General features: G+C 28.0%; 1 protein-coding gene across 1 annotated transcript in view; it reads left to right on the top strand.

Annotated features, from left to right (window-relative positions):
• Positions 1-19,397, top strand: part of LOC127287738 (EGFR adapter protein-like) — a 73,459-nt gene that overhangs the window by 11,705 nt on the left and 42,357 nt on the right. The gene's annotated exons all lie outside the window — the stretch shown is intronic.

Genomic DNA, 19,397 nt, shown 5'->3' with positions numbered 1-19,397 from the left:
AGAATTTTTTTTTTATTTTCCCCTTAAATATTAATTAACAAAATTCTTATTCCACAAAAAAAAAAAATTATAAAAAAAATTGTCAATTTTTTAAAAGCAAAAATAATTAATTACTTCTTCTTTCGTCTTTTTTTTGCGATTGGCACTTAATTTGTTTACAAAACTGTTTGAAAGGACGAAATTAATGAACAGTCACGTAGCAGCAGTGGAAAGTCGATATATTTGCATTTCAACATCACGAACGTAATTTGCAGTATAGTAAATGTAGTTTTCGATTGAAGTCCGTTTGATACTTATTTTATTGAAGAGGAATGGATATATTGCAGACCGCGCCGTCTGTCACCGAGAGACACAAAACAAAAGAAAAATACGAGAAAAAAGAAATAGGAAATGAAGAAACTTGGAAAAGAAAAGAAAAATCGTATATATATATCGCATGGATCAGAGACTGTTGAATCATCCTGTTAAAGAACACTTAGAATTATTACACTTTTTTTCTCCAAACTCCCCAATTTTTATCAAATATCATCTTAATAATTTATTTTGTAGGTAAAAAAAAAAAATTTTACCAAAAAAAGCAAAACGTTTCACTAGAATAGCAAAAGTTTTAATTATTTCAATTAAATCAACTACTCACTTTTCATTGTTCCAAATAAAGTTGTTTTTTCCGTTAAAATATAAATATTAATACTACTTTAAAAATAAAACCTAAACAGGGGATCAATTACGTAACTTTTTCTGGATTCCACATTCCGTATTCCACTTTCCATATTCCGGATTCTATATTCCTTATTCCAGATTCAACTTTCTACATTCCGTATTCCAAATTCCGGAATCCACTTTCCATATTCCGTATTTCAGATTCCACATTTCGTTCTCTAGATTCCACATTCCGTATTCCACTTTCCATATTCCGGATTCTATATTCCTTATTCCAGATTCAACTTTCTACATTCCGTATTCCAAATTTTCGGAATCCACTTTCCATATTCCGTATTTCAGATACCACATTTCGTTCTCTAGATTCCACATTCCGTATTCCACTTTCCATATTCCAGATTCTATATTCCTTATTCCAGATTCAACTTTCTACATTCCGTGTATTCCAAATTCCGGAATCCACTTTCCATATTCCGTATTTCAGATACCACATTTCGTTCTCTAGATTCCACATTCCGGATTCCACTTTTCATATTCCGCAAAATCGGGGTACAAATCGTCCAGAAGGTCAATTACGTAACCTATTTCAGATTTCGGATCCCATATTCCGGATTCCACTTTACACATTCCGAATCCCACTTTTTACATTCCGTATTCCACATTTCGCATTTCACTTTCCACATACCGTATTCCGGATCCTGGACGATTTGTACCCCGATTTTTCGGAATATGGTATACGGTATGTGGAAAGTGGAATCCAGAATGTGGAATCCAGAGAACAAAATGTGGTATCTGGAATACGGAATGTGGAAAGTGGAATCCGGAATCTAAAATCGGGAAAAAGTTACGTAATTGACCTCCAGGATCCGGAATACGGAATCCAAAATGTGGAAAGTGGAATCCGGTACAAGTGACGTAATTGACCCCCTGTCCACAGTTTCTGCGAATTTCTGTCAAATTTGACTCCAGAAACAGTAAAATTTAATACTTTCGGAATAATTTTACTATTTTCGGAGTAAATTTTACTATTTCTGGAGTGAAAATTACCAGTAATGCGCAAAAACTGCGGACAGTTCTGGTTTTACTTTGAATGTAGTAAAAGTTACTTTATTCACGGAAAAAAAAGAAATTTACCTGAAACAGCAAAACGTTTCACTATAGTAGCAAAAGTTTTACTTGTTTCAGTTAAATCTTTTGCAATTCTAGTGAACCCTTTCGTTGTTTCAGGTTAATATTTATTTCCATTTTTCTCCGTACAGCAAAAAAGTATTTGAAAAAAAATAATTCAAATTCTCTTCTATAAAAATTGAAATTTCCAAAAATTTCAATACTAATTAAATACTAATTATAAGGAACAATGAATAACTGAGAATTTCTAATGATAATAATACACGTCATATATGCGTATGACATGCCCTTAAAGCTGTAACAATGCAATGCCTGATTACAATATGTAATGGAGTTTCGTGGGACAAGAATCGAGTTTATGTCATTAGAATATATTTTAATTGTTTAGCAAGAGGAGAATATTGATTCCATATATATATACCAATATTCTGTTGCCTATAAATCAGTCTACAACCACGCGTAATGTACGATCATTTTCAATGCACATGCTTATCCATATACATACACATATATATATATATATATATATAAAATATTTATTTACATGTGTTCCGTATGTGTGCACACCATGATTTTCCACTCGAAACCATCTTCTAGTCACGACAGGTTAGAGCAAGTTTAATGTAGGTTGCCTTCATGCTGACAGCCATTGTAACATGGAAAACGTTCATAATAATGTGCATCTAAAGGGTAGCAACTGTCGAGAATTTGAGATCAGTAATTCTTCAAATTTAGAAATGTACGAATTTACTATTGTATTTAGATAACATTTTACATGAAGAAACAGTAATTAGTCTATCTTTAAATAATTAAATGACAACTTAATTAAAATGCAATTAAGTACCCAATTCTCTGAATTTAAATCAGTAAAAATGGCACTGTTTTTAAATTAATTTCTAAATTTGCAACTAAATTCAAATAAGTCAATTATAATTTTAGAAGGGGTACAACATAACCTCAAAAAGTAACATCTGTTTTTTCACTGATTCAAATTTAGAAATAAGATGTTCAGAGGAAGAAGAGGAACATTAAAAGAAATTTTAGGTTATGTTTAGTGATAATTTTACCTTGATAAAAAGTTTCTAATAGGTAAAATCAAAAATAGTTTTTATTAAATTATTCAAATGTAATAAAAACTTGTGGTATAAGAGTTGATTCTTTTTTGGTATTTTCACTTTAAAAAAACAGACATAACCTAAAATTTTTGGTCCCTTTTCTCGTGGAGCGTCACATTTACACTCATAATAAATGCCAATTTGTAATCACATGACGTCAACATTTTATCAATTTTCAGAGACGATTGAGTATATATGTCTTAATTCAGAGCTTACAAGCACATTTGATATGACCGAGAAGATTCATTACAGGAGGAAAATGACTTTGATCGTCGAGGCCGAAACTTGCTGGCAAAGGATTGTTCTCTCACATTGTGCACCTCTCATCCCATTAATGGCGCAATGAGTTCCAGTCAAATATATATATATATATATATAATGACAGAGTAAAGAGCTTTCACTGCCTCACGCATCAAAACAAATGAATAGTAACACTATAAAGACGCAGAACCGGAAGTTCGCACTGCAAAGAATATTGGAACACAGCCACAGCTGATGACAGTATTGTAAATAACACCGACTCCTCTCTTTATTAATGGCTTCGACAGTAATTCCAATATATCGTTAGCAAAACAAAAAAAAGACAAAAAAGTCTGAAAAAGAAAATATTCCTTGAAAATGGACAGAATAATAAATTGACAAGATAATAACTCCTCTTCTCAATTATATTCGGAATTAAAAACTTATACCGTGGATATATTCAAAATAACTTTTCCAATTCTAAAAAAGTTTTCCAATCAAAGGGAATTTATATACTGAGAAAACGATTTGTTTGGTTCAAATATATTTTTTTGGTTGATTTAATGTAAAAATACATATTTCAAACATAAATTTTGCTTGATTTTAAATTATCCAATATTAACATTTAAGTTTATATCAAAAATCAAACATATTTTTAGTTTAAAAAAAAAACAAAAAATATATTTTTCAAAAGGTTTGTTCCTGCTGTTTCGAATAGGTGCAACATTTTTTTTTAAATTCAAAATTTACTCCTTTTTATGAAAATGAAAATTATTTTTGAAATTTTTTTAAAACGGACCAATTTTTTTTTTACCCCTCAAAATGAAGCTTAAAATGTATATTTTATATTTAATAAACAAACACGGAAAAAAGGAATTGCTTACAGACGCTAACTAATGTTTGCTATCGAATCTATCAAAATTAGTAACTGCAGCTAATTTTTTTTCTATGACAACAAAAAAGTTTGCTGTGATAAACAATATCATAATTTTTAAAAATTTACTGTCACAGCAAACTTTTTTGACACCACAGCAAATTTGTTCACAGTTCTTATATTAGCTAACATAATTTGCTGTGACAGTATAAATAGTTCGCTGACACAGCAAACTTTTTCTATGCGTGAAATAAATAAAATGTCGTTTTTTTTTCTTTACGAGATATTACACGCATAGAAAAAGTTTTGCTGTGGCAGCAAACTTTTTACTGTCACATCAAATTACATTAGCTAATACATAAGGACAGCAAACAAATTTGCTGTGCGGTCAAAATAGTTTTCTGTGACAGTAAATTTTTAAACATTTAGACTGTTTATCACAGCTAAATTTTTTGCTATGACAACGAAAAAGTTTGCTATGATGAACAATATCAGTCTTAATTTTTAAAAAATTTACTATCACAGCAAAAATATTTGACCCCACAGCAAATTTGTCCCTAAATTAGCTTACATAATTTGATGTGAGAGCAAATATAGTTCGCAGTCACAGCAAATTTTTTTCTATGCATGTTTAATTCAATATCAGTCTTAATTTTTAAAAATTTACTATCACAGCAAAAATTTTTGACCCCACAGCAAATTTGTCCCTATATTAGCTAACATAATTTGATGTGAGAGCAAATATAGTTCGCAGTCACTGCAAATTTTTTTCTATGCATGTTTAATTTCAATTATTTGGTTTCAAAAATTATTTAGTAAATATTAATTTGATGATAAAGTAACCTTTTTTTTTTGAATCAAATTTTTGTTTCACTGTGTAGTTAATTCAAACAACCAAAATTTTGTTCGGTATCAAAAAAGAAAGAAAGAAACTAGAATTATTCTACGTGAGAAATTCACGAAAATAACAATAGTTGAAAACCTTATGTGAACTTCACATATATAGAAGATGGTAGGAGAGGAAAAAAAATGACGAAACTTAGCAGAGCATCGAGCAAAGCTTTTTTCTTGATACTCTTCGAGAGTTGCAAAGAAGAGGGAATAAAAAAAAAAGGAAAACGTGTTTTTTTGGTCTCTGGTGCATCCTGTGAGAAGGATTTGATCCTGGAAGTAAGCTCTCGAGGGTGCATCTTCGTGCCATTCTCGTTCAGTTTTATTTAGTTGTAGATAAGTACACACATGCATAGAGGGAAAAACAGAGATAGAGAAAGAGAGAGAGAGAGAGAGAGAGAGAGAAGAGTTCATGTATATAAGAAAGTAAAGGGAATGAGAGAGAAAAGGGAGAAAAGCGATGTAGACGAGGGAGGTGAACGGTTGAGCGCGCCGTCAGGCGCATTATTAAAGGAATCCGTCTGTCTGAGTATTTCCGCGCGACACAATTAAACGCCTCATGGTGACCAGGGAGGGGAGTCAACCTCCTCCTACTCCTTCTTCACCATCCTCCACGTTTTCCGCGACTGACACCCATCCCTTGATACCAAAAGCTTTCCACGTTCTTCTAACCCCACCCCCCACCCCCCCTTCACCCCTTACAACCCATCCCTCCTCTAGAGACCCGTCATCCGCACCAACATCTCTGATTTCCTTCGCCAGAGAAACCCAGAGGTCAAACGAACACATCTCCTGGGATGGGAAATCGTCTTGTGGAACCTGACCCCGACAACCCTGCTCCAGAATTCATTGCAGCGCATGGACCAAGAGATAATTGGGCCTATGCGGATAATACTCGAGTGCTCATGAACCAAACGCAAACTTCCTGATTCTTCGATTTGGTTTTTCTATTCTAGCCATAAGTCCAAAAAAAAACCGGTGAAAGTGGGTCAGAATTTACAGATTGCTTAATTTCAGTAGAAAAGTTCACTGTCAGTCAGACAGGCTGTTTTAAATTCTTGCGCTTTTGTTATCGATAATTTCAAGTCAATATTTATAATTTTTCTAAAAGAGCTAAAATTAGATTTAATCATACAAAAACGTTTAAAGTTCCTACAGCGAAAAAAATATTCTTTTTTTTTTTTGAGAGGATTATTTGAATTTATCAGAAAAAATATTCACTATTCTAAATTGTGAAAATATTAGTCACTTCGAAAAAAAATGTTCTTAATTTAAGAGGAATGTGCTAAATTAGTCCTCTTATTACGATCCTCTTAAAGAGAGAGAGGAAAGTACTCTTCTAAGCTCCAAAAATATTAGTCATTTGGAAAAAATTACTCTCAGTTTAAAAGGAATGTGCTAAATTAATCCTCTTACTACAATCCTCTTAAAAAGAGAGAAAAATACTCTTCCTTCAAAAGAAATACCTTAGAAATTAGATGAATATTCTATTAAAGCAAAGAGATTATTCTAAGTTGTAAGAATATTACTCTCATTGTGCAAAAAAATGTTCTTGATAAAAGAGGAATTTGCTAAATTAGTCCTCTCATTACAATCCTTTTAAACAGAGAGGAAAATATTCTTCGATGAAAAGGAAAATACTCTTTGATCAAGTGTATAATACTCTTGTTTTAAAATATAAAGTTTTAGAGGATTTTACAATTGGAATTTTCCTCTCAAAAGAAGAATTTTTTTCGCTGTATAAATCAATAGTAAAAGTATGTCATAATTTGATATAAAGATTTCAATTTTTGTAATTCATTCCCGAAAAAAAAATATTCTTAAAAATAGAGGAAAATTCCACTTGGGAAAGTCTTTTTGAATCAAGAATATTACTCTTAATTGAAACGTATTTTTCTCGTATTTTAAGAGGAATATTTTTAAATAGAGAATAATCCTTTTAAAGTAAGAGGAATCCTTTTTTCGTGATATTCTATGAGGAAAATATGAATTAAAATAAAACGAATCCTCTTAAATCAAGAATATTTTTTTTCAGTGTCAGTAATAAGTAGTAAAACTGTGTTTGAGTCAGCCGAAAGATGTTTAATTTTCTTAATTCCTTTATGAGTAGTAAAAGTGAGTTTCAGTCAGACTTTCCAATTCCCATGTCAGTAGTAAAAGTCACTAGTTCCAGTCGGACAAAAATATTTAAATTCTTATAAACTTGGAATCAGTAGTTAAAGCACGTCTTAATCAGACAAAAGGTTTCAATTTCTGTAGCAATCAGTAGTAAAAATGCCCTTTATAAGAATTTTAATTCTAGTAATTCTTTTTACGACCAATCAATTCTTTTAATTCCTGTATAAGTAGTAAAAGTGAGTCTCAGTCAGACTTTCCAATTCCCATGCCTGTAGTTAAAGTCAATTCCAGTCAGATAAAAATATTTAAATTCTTATAAATTTGGAATCAGCATGATAAAAAACCAAACTGACTCAATATCACAATTTTTTGGCTCAAAATATAAATTTCCGTCCATCATGGAAAAAAAATTTTTTATCTGGAACAGCTATATATTTTTCTAGCATAGCGAAAACTTTCGCTGTTTTTGTAAAACATATCGCTGTTCCAGTGAAATTTATCGTTGTTTCAGCTAAATATTTTTTTTCCATAATTTTCTGACTTAAAATCTTTGCTATAAAATTAATTTGAAATTGAGTCTTATATAAACGGATTCAGTTCAAAGTGGGTTGAAATCAAGATTTATTTTTTACATAATTTCTGTGATAAGTTTTAATTTGCAGTTAGTCTATCTAAATTCTACTAAAAAGATATCAGTAAATAAAAAAACATTTTCATTCGCACAGAAATTCAACTTAATATCTCAAAAACAACTTAAAAATAAAAAGCCTTTTTTTAAATTTTAAAACCTACATGTAGACCATCTTATCTTTAGCCAGCATTCTATAAATGACATAATCTATCAGTAAGATGATATGATTACAGGATGTAATTCACCGCAAAATTGTTGACGTATATATCAAACAAGGCGGATAATTGATAATAATAATAATAATAATGTTTCAATGCCTTCATCGTTATACTGATAATTAGGATGTGGGCCTCTCTTGTTCAATTAACCTGATATTATTGTGGAAGCCACTTGAGCTACCGTAATATTATCTCACGCTTAATTTTTTCCTTTTTTTTAATCTCCTACTTTCACCCCCTCTCCCCAACCACATTTCACTCTCTCTCTCTCTCTGTTCAAAGTTATTTTCTTCCCTATCCTCTTCAACAATCATATAGTTGAAAAAAGCAAACTTTATTTTACTTTGATATTGACTCTCCTTAAGAGTGATAAACGACTTCGTAAATCATTAAAGCGTACTCTAGTTGCGAGAAAAATAGAAAATATAGAAACCTCAAAGGAAACTGAATCTCGTCTATTTAATTAAATGTTGTACAAAGATCTTTTATCATTTATAAAATATATTAAATCAAGATCAATTATGCTTTTAATCGGATTCAATAAAAAAAAAGAAGAAAAATATTATTCACAAAGTCAGTTGAAATTTACAAAAAAAAAAAAATTGGTTAAAATACAGAATTTTATTTTTAAATTATAATTTTAAAAATATCAACGAATTTATAAAAATTGAAAATATTATAATATATTAAAATATATAAAATATAAAAATATTATAATATAGAAAATACAAAAAAATTTTATAATATATCACGCAAAAAAATCTTCACCTGAAACAGCTATAAGTTTCTCTGGAATAGCGAAACTTTCGCTGTTTTTGTGAAAAATATCGCTGTTTTAGATAAAGATTTTTTTGTGTGATAAAATATTTAAAATATTCTAATACATAAAATATTATACACGGAAAAAAAATTTTCACCTCAAACAACAATAATATAAAGGTTCAATTAATTTACTCTTTAAAAAAATATATAATTTTTTTAATCCAATTAAATTTTTCCAAATATAATTTCTCATCTAACATATTAATTACAATTTTAGTAAAAAAAAGCAATTTAGAGATATTAATTAAATCAAATCGCAAAATTATATATGAATCACTAATAATTATATATTCAATTTCATTAATATAATTTAGACGAACATTGCATATAAATTGTAAATCACAATTAATAAGCAGCGATATTAATCCAAAAATAAATTTAAAAAAAAAAAATTGCCTCGAAAAGAAAAAAAAATCCCCCCCAAGATGTTTATAAACCAAAAAAAAAAAAAACCGAGTGATTCGCCAATTAGTATACGCTCAAGTTAATAAAGAGTCTTAGCCCTAAAGCAGGTGAACATTGGCTTATGTTTGCGGATAAATTCTAAGGGTTGCGTTCACCGTCTCTCTTGAGAATTCGCTAGAGCGTTAAAGCGTCAAGTCATAACCACCCTAGGGTGGTGACGTTGACAAAGAGACTTCAAACAGACTTTTGGTTTGCTCAAGAAAACCATCAAGATATCTTGAGGGATTCGATTGTTGCTTTTAACAAGTTATATTCTTTTGTTTTCATATCGCAAAAGAGGAAGATTATACTTTGACTAAAACTAGTGCGCACAACAATAACAAATTTTGTGTGTTTCATGCACGGAAAAAAAATATATTCTTCTTTTGAGAGGATTTTTTAAATTTGAATGCATATTTTCCTCTATAATATGACTGAAAAGGATATATTCTTAATTTGAAAGTACTTTCATCTACATAAAATTATTCATCTTAATATAAGAGGATTAAATTTTAAATTAACAAATTTTTTTGTTTTCAGAGGATTTCTCTTATTTGGATGCATATTTTCCTCCAGAATATGGCTCTTTAATTTGAGAGTATTGAATTTTGAGTAACACCTCAAAAAGAAATTAAATAATAATATTCTCAATGTAAGAGGAATGTGCTAAATTAGTCCTCTTATTAAGATCCTCTTAAAAAGAAAAAAAATTCTCTTAGTTCAAGAGTAATACTCTTATTTTAAGTATAAAAAAATTTAAAGAAAGAAATTTTCCTCTCAAAACAAGAATGTTTTTTTTTGGTGCAATTTTCAAAAAAACGAAACACAAAAATGCAACTTTTTTAACCTCCCTGCTAATTTTTTTTTTTTCATTTTTATTCATTGTATGAAATCAAATAAATAATAAAATGAAGTAAAAAAAAATTTTTTTTAAATGAATTAGGTACATAATTTCTATAAATTAAAAATAAAAATATTTTTCTTCTACAAAATTGTAAATATATCTTGCCAATGAAAATTATATAATGAATCGTTGAAATGTAAATTGAGATACAAACTGAGTATTCCCATTAGAGTTGCTTTTGATCAATGCTGATATTCGAGTAACACGTATAATTCAGAGGAGTGCGTGTGACTCCCAACAGTATCTCGTTAAATAAGTTGCATTTTGGTGTTTAGTTTAGTTTTGCTTAATTTCCATTGGCTTGCTTCCTTTTCATTAATGGCTTGGAAACGTAGACTACATAATATTTTCTACTCAACGAGTAAACTAATAATTAGGTAAACATATATATATAAACTTCACAAACCAAATTCCCTTTTCAAGTTCTATATATATATATTTATATAAAGTTCTCTTCAAAACTTGAAGAGTTAATTTTCTAATGGACATGAACATTCATATTTGCATTCAGTAATAAAATTCTTTCGTAAAATCTTTTAACTTTTTGAAACATGGTATTCAGTTTTTTTTTAATGTTATTAAAAAGAGATTTAATAAAGAAAGTCTTTTGCCATTTTCCAGGCATTGCCATATCATTTTAAAACTTTTTTTTTCTTCTTCTTTTTTCTCATTTCTTTAGTCTCTAATCTCTCAAGTCTCGTGCTCAAGAATTTAAATCACGAGACAGAGAGAGAGAGAGAGGAAGCGGAGCGTTCAGAGAGCTTAATAAGAACATCAGTCTATTGCGAACTATGGAATAAGATTTTCGTTGGTCGTTATTCTTAAGTGATACGTCTTAAGTCCTTAAGACGAAACTTGTACCATTTTCGTAATAAGTACGAAAAAAAATGAAGATAAGAATTGCTTCAAGAATCATTCAGAGGAACTTGGAGTGCTTCATTATATTGTCAACAACACTGATTATTCTCAAGGGTCAATTGAAAAATTATGAAAATTATTATTCTTTTATTATTTAATGCAATTATATATTTTTATTGTTGTTTTATATTTTCTATTCATTATATTTTATTATTACTATTATTATTATTACTAGCAAAATTACACGCGCGCAAGCGCGCGTCCAACTTTAATTGCACTGGTTATTTTAAAATAATAATAATATTAATAATAATAATAATAATAATTCTGCATCAGTGGAGTATTAAGGGGGGAACACCAGTTGTAACTCAAAAAATAATGCTTTTTTCAAGAATATTTTCCAAAAGAACAATGAATCTTTTTAAAGAATACTATTTATTAGTTAAAAGTACATGTAAAAAGCTGTAATTTAAAAGAAAAAAAAAATTTTTTTAACAAAAACTTTTGGAGATATGAGCCATTGAAGTGGCGTCTTAAGAAAAAAGGCGAATTGCGGTGACCAGCATTCTGCAAGTATACTTCGTCTGAAATACAAAAATGAAATTGATTTACATTTATTATAAGATTATCTAGTTCGTGATCGAAGGATTTAAAAAAAAAAAAAAATTTGACAAAATGGCGACCTGTCAAAGTCAAAAGTATGATTTTCGTTAAAAAAATACGGTCGATTTTCAGCTATATAAAAAAAAGTTTTGCATAAAAAAAAAAATCCTTCGATCACGAACTAGACTTATATGTGTAAATGAAGCACACTAAATTTTAAATAAATCGGTTTAATGGTATTCGAGTAATCGTGGTCACCGACTTGGAAAATGTCATTTTGAGAAAAACGCATTCAAAGTTTCAACTTACTTTTTTTTGCTCAGAAGAAATTTTGTTTCCAAGTAACAAAGAGTCATCGATTCCTGGACCATATAATAACTCTTCCGCAGTGGTTGCCGTTTCTAAATCATAGGAAAAGGCCATCTGTCGTTAGGGTCAGTTATGGCTGGCCACCTTGTATGAAGCCACGGGACGCGCCGATGCAGTGTTCTGTATATCTCATTTATTTTTCACCGGATCAACTTTGAAATTTACAGACACATTTCTAAATATGTATACTTTAAGAAAATGCACAAAAAAAAAAATTGATTTTTCGAAAGTTACAACTGGTGTTCCCCCCTTAAATTAATAATAGGTATATTTCTAATTTTCACGTTATCATTTATTTATACACAGAAAAAAATGAGTTTGATGTTATATAAATAAATAAATTAAAGTAAAAATTTTAAAATATAAATATTAAAATTTTAGAAATAAATATTTTTGATAAAGTCAATGTTCGATGAATTTTTTATAATCTTTCAAATTACAAAAAATTAGTTATGCTAAATATTTTTTTGTATTTTCTATAAATATTTCGTTGCAAATAAAAATTTTAAATTTATGTTTTTTTTCAAAAAATTTAATTAACTGATAATTAATAAATATTAAAAAATTATGTAATCAAAAAGAAATTTAAATTAACTGAAAATTATTAATTATATTTTAAAAAGTAGTAAGCAATTAAAAAATATTTAAAAATTTTGAAAAAATAAAACCTAAAAAAAATTTGTAATGTTTTAAACTTTAAACTTAAATTAAAAATTAAAATCAAATTGAAAATTTTTTAAAAAAGCAAACTATTTTTATATTGTTTATAGATAAAAAAATATAACAATTTAATAATTAATAATAAAAACAAATTAATAATAATAAATTTATGAATAATAATTTATAATAAATAATAATGAATAATGAAAAAATAATGAAAGATAAATAATAATTATAAGTTAAAATGTTCTAATTATCTGTAATAATCATTATATTTAAAAAAATGTATATATAATATAATATATTTATAAATAATAATAAAAATTATATTATAATTGAAACTTTTTTTTCTATAAATACCAAGTAGGAAATATACTGGTGCTGCACACAATGAACAATATTTTTCTTTTACTTTAAACTGTCACTTAGTATATGACTTAATTAATGGCGATGAATAAAAATATCCGTCGTGTTAACCATAAAATATTACGAAATCAAGAATTGTCAAAATTTTAGAAAAACAAAAGGAACAAAATACGACTAACTTCAAGTGTGGACAGACGGAATGAATGAATGAATACGGAAATTATTATAGTTAATTACCTTACAGTAATCTTAAAATGTCCGCCTTAATATAATATTACATCGTAATATTAAGGTGATATTCAAGTAATATTGTATTCGGTACTGAGATACTTTTCATTTAATGAAAAAAAGCTAACGAGGCGGGAATCGAACTCCGAACCAAACGCACAGCAGTCGAGAACCTTAACCAACAGACCAATTGTATTTTTTGTGTGGTTAAGTACAATTAGTCCGTTAGTTAAGATTCTCGACTGATGTGCGTTAGGTTCAGAGTTCGATTCCCGCCTCATTAGCTTTTTTTCATTAAATAAAAAGTATCTCAATGCAGCATGTAATATTACTTGAATATTACCTCAATATTACAATGTAATATTACGTCACTGACACCCCCATTAAAAAATTCGAGACTAATTAAAAATAATTTATAAATACAACCACTTTGAAATGTTTCCCTGTTCCCTCATATATTTTTCCCAATTATTCATTATCTAGTATGAAACACTTGCTTTTAGCCACTAAATCCAATACGACGCACTAATCACACTCAGAGAATATTTTTGCAGTTTTTCAATACAGGTTCATTTTGAGTAATGTGAAGTTGTCTGCAAAAATGAGATCAGTTTTTTTTCTGTAAAGTAAATATTTAATGCACTGTTATAAATTTGATAATTTAGTTTTCGGGAAACTGGACATTCGGGAAAAAAATATTCCTGAATTTGGACGTTCAGGAAATTCGCTTTCGGATTTTTAGATTCAGAAATTTGACCGGGAATTATATTTTTAGTTTTATTAAAAACTACTTCTTAGTTTGAGGTTATGTTAATGGAGTCAAACCTCTTTAAGGTAATATCACGTGCTGCTTGGGTATCATTATTATCATTATTATTAATTTCACAAAAGACTCAATTAGCAAAATTGTCGAATACACAGGCTTTAAAAAAATAAATTTCGATTATAATTGCAAGATAATAATTTGCGAGCAATTATAATAATAGCATTATACTCAAAACATTTTACTCGAAATCAATATGCACTGCTGAGTAAATAATTTCCGGTATGAAGGAAGTATGAGAATGTTTTTCCTGACTGTCAGTGAACTTGGACTGAATTCTAAAGAGAGTAGTGCTTCTCCTCTGAGCGTTGCTAATTGCGAGTGTCTTAAACGTTAAGAGGGAATGAGAAAACGAGGGTGGAATGAAAGGGGTCGGTGGGAAAAGTGAAAGTGCGGTTCTTGAGGAAAATGCGGGAATCTGCCAGACAATCAACAGGGCATATTTCATTATATCAACGATACGCAACCTTTTAGCAATCTTTTAGAATTTAGATATAGAATTTGTATATAATATATGACACCTTTAAAATGGAATATCTAAAATCGAGTAAGAAAATGCTTCACTGCCTTAACATATGCATTACTTTCAACCACTGGACAATCTTCTTTATCCTCTTTCTCAATTCTCTTTTCCAATTTCTACCCTTCCGAGGAAAACGACTTGAAACTCGAAAAGGGAAGTAGACAAGCATATAATATAATCCTCAACCTCTGTAAAAATGCAATGTTAGAATTGTTCTCATATTTCAAAACGTATTCAAATTCTGGCTGACGAAAATTAATTAATTTTTTTATTTTCCATTTAAAATTTTTATTTTTTATTCAATAAATATGAGTTAATTAAACAATATTTAAACTAAAAGAAAATAAATACTTTGTAGTTTCGCTAAAAATAGTTTAAAATTCAAAAATAATGAAGGAAAATGGAGAAGAAAAATAGATTTAAAAAAAAAAGAAAACAAAAAAATTTGACACGAAGTTAATGATTGATTTAGTTATTTAAAACACGTGTGAGTAAATAAATAAATTTTCATCTCAACGCCCACGTGAAGTTTTATATAAATATCAAACAAAACATTTTTTTTTTTTGTTTTTCAAAGCTAGAATTTGAATTTATTTTTTTTTTGAGAGAGAGAGAGACAACAATAACCAGAGCGTATATGTCACGGATCGTAGTATTTGCCTTGTAATCGCATTGGCGATTTCACGAATAAAAAAGAATCCACGCATTCGCATTTCAACAGAGACATAAAAGTTTCTCTCAACCCGAACGAATACAAATTCAAGTTGCATTGATCGCAAACTGACGCTTCCTCCAAAAGCTATATATATATCGATAAATTCAAATTTTTATATATAATACATTGTACATATACATATACATAAAATATACGTTATATATATATATATATATATATATATATATATAAATATAAAAAAAATGTATATACATACATGTTTCCAACAGTATACAAAAAGTTTATTTGTCTACGATGAATATTTGCATTAGCGAGTAAAAAGGTGAAATTCACATTTTTCCAATAAGCGAAAAAGCAAATTACGTTTGATCGTGAATGTAATAATATTTGAAACATTCTAAAAATCAAACTTGAAAAGCGGAATATTAAATAAAAAAAAATTGAAATAGTCGCCTTTGAAGATATTTTTCATATATAAAATGAATTGATAGATATTACGAACACAAAATCAATAGTAATAATAATAATAATAAAAATAATAATAATAATAATAACATTTACTATATTATTGTAATACGATATATAAAAATTTCTTCTGAAAAGTTTCATAATGTTATACATTTATTTTTCCTACCATTTTTTCTCTGTTTTGCAAAACTCAATATGCATGAAAAAATAAAACCGTGAACGATATTATATGTTATGATGAAACGAAATTTTATCTCGTTTTCAATACATATTCACATATATATATGTATAGTGAACTTTCTTATTTACGGAAAACAGTTCATTTTTGTATAAATAAAATTTTTCTGATAAATTCTACGGATCTATAAAGCATTGACGATTTTTGAAGAGACGTTGAGAAATCAAGCCAGTTTTCATATATCACATTTATATGAAATGAAAGAGGAAAAGAAAATACTAAACATATATTTAGCCTTATATTATCACAACACTGTTAAAAAAAAGTGAATGATTTGGAAGTTTTTTCCATTAATGTAAATGAATTTTGAAGTTATTGTAACTTAATTTTCATTCTTAAACTTCAAAATTCATTTGCATGAATGGAAAAAACTTCCAATTCATTCACATTTTTTTTAACGGTGTATATAGAAGAAAAAGATTTACAATTGTATAAAACTGAACGAAACCGTTATGAAACAAAATTTTTTATATTTCCCTCGCAATACTTTGAAAAAGAAACCTTTCAGCCAACGAATTATTTACGTAGATTTTCATCTCGTTTTTGAACAATACAAGATAAAACTTTTATGAATTGGAAAAAGTAAACTCAAGTGGAAGTTTCAATCGACAAGAAGCAGAGAACTTTTATCGTCCAGTCAAGGAAAAAAAACTGTCAACGACTCAAGTGCTGATGTCGTTACCGTATGCACTGACATGAATGTAAATATATATATATATATATATATACATGACTTTTGGATAAACTTCCAAAAAAATTATAAAAATTTTTTTTTTTTACCGAATTGTAATTTATATTTTCAACCCTTCTTGTGTATATAGAGATAAATATAATACGAAAGGGAATATTTCTTTTATATTTACTCTCCCTTTCTCTCTCTCTATATATATATATAAGAACCAGTTGGAAATACTTCACTTAAAATTAAAGTGGAAGCTTAACTTCAAATTTAACTGATCGCGAACGTTCAGAATGGGAGCTCAGAGGTTTAAGTCCCTCTTAAATGAAGATGCTGAAATTACCACTTAGGTGGGTGGAAAAAGGGATCAAAAAAGGATGGAAATGAAATAAAATTCTTCCTGCAATGTTCCGTCAATTTAAAATTTAGTCACAAAAATATTTTTTCCTTGTTATTTCAAAAAAAAACCAAATTATTTAATAAAACTGATAATTTTTAATCAGTTTTTTAATTTTTAAACGAAATTTACTTTACACAATTTTTAGGCATCAAATTTTTATTTAGTAGAATTTTTAGTTTACAAAATTTCTTCTTACACAACTTTCTATTTAATAGAATATTCTAATTTAACTGAATTTTAATTTAGCAGAATTTTCATTTGTCCAAATTTTTATTTATCCTAATTGTTATTTGATACAATTCTTAAAACACCGAATTTTCATTTATCCGAAATTGCAAATGTCCAAACAAACAAATCTTGATAATTTCTGAATGGTCAATTTTAAAAATCGCGCCAAAATCTTTCTGTTGATTGTACATTCGGCCATTTGCAATTTCGGACAAATTAGGACTTAAGAATTATATCAAATAAGAATTCGTGTAAATAAAAATTCCAACGAATAAAGATTCGGTGAATTAGAAATAGCATTTAAAAATTTGAAGAACTTAAAATTCTATTGAATCATAATTATGTTAAATTAAAATTCGGCTAAATTAGCATTGTTTTAAATAAAAAGTTAGATAAAAAGAATTTCTATGAAATAAAAAATCTAACAAACAAAAGTTCGGTATCTAAAAATTTTGTTTAGTAAAAATTCATCTAAAAAGACGAATTCAAAAAGAGAAAATTCTTCTAAAAAATATATTTATCTAATAAAAAATACTTTAAATTGAAAATTCTAATTACTTTTATGGAATAATCACGTGCCCCCAAGAATAGTTACCTATTCGATAATTCAGAAAATCTACAATATACTTGGCGAGAGTGAAAATTAATTGTAACATCCACTAAATAGTCAAAAAAAGTAAACTATAAACAAAAAATAAGTTGAGATTGTTGAGAAGATTTGGGAAATTTAATATATGTAAAGTGTCATTGAAGCTTATGTAAACTGTTTCCTTTATGTAATCCTCCTCCCTTCTTCATGAAGGAACGTCCCAACTGCAGTTATCTAATGCCTCTTCTGCTAAAACATGGTGAAACTTAACCGAACTCGAAACTAGATAACATGGAGTGCGCATACGTGTAAAGTGTTTCCATAGGGATCGTAATGCGCATATTATCTCTTTGGTTTACCAAATTCCTTGTGTACAGCCTATACTATATATACAAAACTTGGAAATTTATCTTTTTCCTTAAAAAAAAAAAGAACTGTACTTTTATCCCTTTTCTCAGGGTGCATGAATTTTCCATAAAAATCGTTGTGTAAAATTTTCATTTTAAAGAATTTTATTAGATATAATTATTTTTTTAAACAAATTTTCATTTTTCGAATTAGCATTTTAGAGAATTTCTTTTTAATTGAATTTTTAAACAAAATTTTTCCGTACCAAATTTTTATTTGTCAAAATATTTATTTTACAGAAACTTTAATCAACTTTTTATTTAAAAAATTCTAATTAAAACGTATATTAATTTACACGGATAATAATTCTACTTTTTACTAATCGGTTAAATTATAATTTTTTAAATAAAGTTGGTTAAAGTTTCTGTAAAATAAATATTCTGCCAAATAAAAATTCGGTACCTAAATATTTAGTTTAAAAATTCGTTTACAAAAGAAATTCCATCAAATGTTAATTCGCAAAATGATAATACGTCTAAAAAAATAATATCTAATAAATTTTATTAAAATGAAAATTTTAACCATAATGATTTTTATGGGGAAATTCATGAGCACTTTTTTTATGCTAAAGTTCCTTCACAAAAAAACTAATTTTTATCAGAAAATGTTTTATTTAAATATAAATAAAGAAAATTCCAAACTTCATTGACAATAACAACAAAAAATAATTACCGTTAAATTTACTTCCGCGCCAAGGGATGAACAATTGAAATCTCGAAATATAATTGACCTCTCAAAAACCGCGTTCATTTCCGTTTGGAAAATTTAACGAAGGAATCTTATTCAAAAATTAAAAATGCCGCGCGCAACAAAACCAAAACCTCTTCATACCGGACGTGACTATTTACAATGCGGAGGGGAAAAAAAGAAATAAAAATTTTGTCACAGAAAATAAGAGAAGAACGGCTACAGTTTCCTATAATGACCTGTTTTTCTTCATATTTCATTCATTTTACACAAATTGAAATATTTTCACAAAATGAAAAATTTTTTTTTTTTCAATTAAATAATCGGAAAATTGTTTTTAAAAATCTCAAGACAAAAATATTCTGAATGAAAAAGAATTTAATCAACAAGTGATTAGTCTGTTGTTTTCGAGTGTGTCACGATAATTAAATTTTACCTTCTCTGAACCTTTTTTTTTTTTTCTTTACCCTTCCCGGAACCCTTTTCTTAACGCGCGATGTCTTGTTACAATTTAATTAATCGCAATAATTAAAAGGAAAGTAGGAGAAC

The sequence above is a fragment of the Leptopilina boulardi genome, unplaced genomic scaffold (assembly GCF_019393585.1).
Source record: "Leptopilina boulardi isolate dan_hultmark-lab unplaced genomic scaffold, ZJU_Lbou_2.1 LbouV2_372, whole genome shotgun sequence".
In the NCBI taxonomy this organism is placed as follows: Eukaryota; Metazoa; Arthropoda; class Insecta; order Hymenoptera; family Figitidae; genus Leptopilina; species Leptopilina boulardi.
The sequence above is the reverse complement of the archived record's forward strand: the minus strand, read 5'-3'. Positions and strand labels throughout refer to the sequence as shown.